This window comes from Octopus bimaculoides, chromosome 26 (genome assembly GCF_001194135.2).
Source record: "Octopus bimaculoides isolate UCB-OBI-ISO-001 chromosome 26, ASM119413v2, whole genome shotgun sequence".
NCBI lineage: Eukaryota > Metazoa > Mollusca > Cephalopoda > Octopoda > Octopodidae > Octopus > Octopus bimaculoides.
In genome coordinates, this window is record NC_069006.1 from 3006056 (window position 1) to 3008497 (window position 2442).

General features: G+C 37.5%; 1 protein-coding gene across 1 annotated transcript in view; it reads left to right on the forward strand.

Moving 5' to 3' along the window:
* The window catches only part of LOC106879338 (cytochrome P450 3A21), a 113051-nt gene that overhangs the window by 92544 nt on the left and 18065 nt on the right, over positions 1-2442 (forward strand). The gene's annotated exons all lie outside the window — the stretch shown is intronic.

A 2442-nucleotide genomic window follows, 5' to 3' on the forward strand; every position in this document is an offset into this window, starting at 1 on the left:
TGTGTTCTTCTCTGTCTTTTTAATTTAGAGTAAACTTTGACAGACCAACCTACATGGTAGCAAGGTTGTGAAGGAAAGAATTTTGTTTTAACCATCATCCTTTAAATCTTAAGAAGATTTTGAAGATGTTCATAATTCCACATATCATGATCATTTGTAGAGTATGAATTTAAAGATCTGCATTCTTTTCCCATGATTCAAAATTCAGCAATTCTTAGTTTCACACAGTTGGTATGTATCTTGTTGTTCCAATGATAATAGGTAAGAAACTGAATAAGGTTTGATCAAGGATGATGAACAAAACACCCATGTTTCCAGAGGTGAATTATTAAAACCCCAAAGAATTTCCCATGGCCATGATGCTCCCCCACTTCTGCTCATGAACCGAGGTGCACTTATCGTCAGCCACTAAGAGACATGCCTAACTGGTTAAGGTCTACTATTATTATTAAGGTGGCATGCTAGCAGAATCTTTAGCACACCAGATGAAATGATTAACAGTATTTACTCTATCGCTGTCTTCCGAGTTCAAATCCCGCTGAAGTCAACTTTGCCTTTCATCCTTTTGGGGTCAATAAATTAAGTACCAGTGAAACATTAGGGTCAATGTAATCGACTAATTCCCTTCCCAAAAATGGCTGCCCTTGTGGCAAAATTTGAAACCATTATTATTATTATTATTATTATTATCATCATCATTATTAAGGTTGTGAGCTGGCAGAGTTGTTAGCATTTTGTCTGTTTTCAGGTTCTGAGTTCAAATTCCACCGAAGTCGACTTTGCCTTTCATCTTTCCAGGGTCAATAAATTAAGTACCAGTGAAATACTGGGGGAGGGGCGATTTAATCGAATAGCCCCCTCCCCCAAAAATTTCCGGCTTTGTGCCTCTAGTAGAAATGATTATTATTATCATTATTATTATTATTATTATTATTATTATTATTATTATTATTATTATTATTATTATTATTATTTCTTTATGCTTTTTTTTAGATATTTGAAGGAGATGAAATCAGTAATGTTGAACTTCCATCAGCCAAAGATGAGCACTGGAAATATCTGCGCACTGTGCTGACCCCTTCATTTACTTCCCATCAAATGAGAGCAGTAAGTATGTAATTCTGGATGTTTCTGAATCATCAATTTCAGAATTTATGAGAGAGGTGCAGGCATGGCTGTGTGGTTACGAAGCTTGCTTTGCAATCACATGGCTTTGTAAGTGCATGGTTTCAGGATCAGTCCTATTGCACGGCACCTGGCACAAGTATTTTCTACCATAGCCCCCCACCCCAGGCTTATTAATTCCTGATAAGTAGATTTGATCTACAGAAACAGAAAGACTTCCATATGCACACACACATGCACACAAACGCGCGCGCAGACACACACACACACACACACACACACTGAAAAGTGTGCTGAAAAGTTTCTGGCTTTGGGTAAAAGAAAATACAATGCATGTACACTATAGCAATATGTGATACAATGATATCAAGTCAACACATCAGGTGTTATCATAAAGATAGTATGATCACACTAGTATGTCTGTAACAGGATTTTCACACACACACACGTGTGTGTGTGTGTGTGTGTGTGTGTGTGTGTGTGTGTGTGTGTGTGTGTGTGTGTGTGTGTGTGTGTGTGTGTGTGTGTGTGTGTGTGTATGCATTTGTGTGGGCGTTGGGTGCATGGATGGATAGATAATTTGATTGAGAGATAGACATATAGGTTAGTAGGTAAATAGACAGGCAGCTAGCTAGCTACATAGATGGATGGATAGATGGATGGACATACAGACTGACAAATAGATAGATAGATAGATAGATAGATAGATAGATAGATAGATAGATAGATAGATACACAGACAGACATATTTTACATGAGAACCTTCGATGTCTCTGTAACCACTTAATCTTTAGCGGTGGGAAGATTATATCCAAATACATAAGTAACTTAGAATAAAGAAACCGCATGACATTGGGTCAGAGGTCAGAGTTTATTGATTGATTGATTCCAAAATTATAACCAGAATATCTTGAATAGCCTGTTTCTTGAACTACCATTCCATGTCTGTTGCAGATGAACGCAATGATTCAGACATGTGCTGATAATTTGGTGGAAAATATTGATACGTTGGCAGAGAATGGAGAAGTGACCGAAGTTAAAAAGTATGTAAAACTATTAAAGGATTCTTTGTTAATCATTTATCTTTTATCTTTAACTTGTTCTAGTCATTGGAGTGCGGCCATGGTGGGGCATCTCCTTGGAGGGTTTTAGCAGAACAAACGGACCTCGGTACTTATATTTTTTGAAGTCTGGTACTTATTTTATCGGGATCTTTTGCCGAACTGCTAAGTTATAGTGAGAGCAAGAAACCAGTATCACTTGTCAAGCAGTGTACTGGGAGACACACACAAATACACACACACACACACACACACA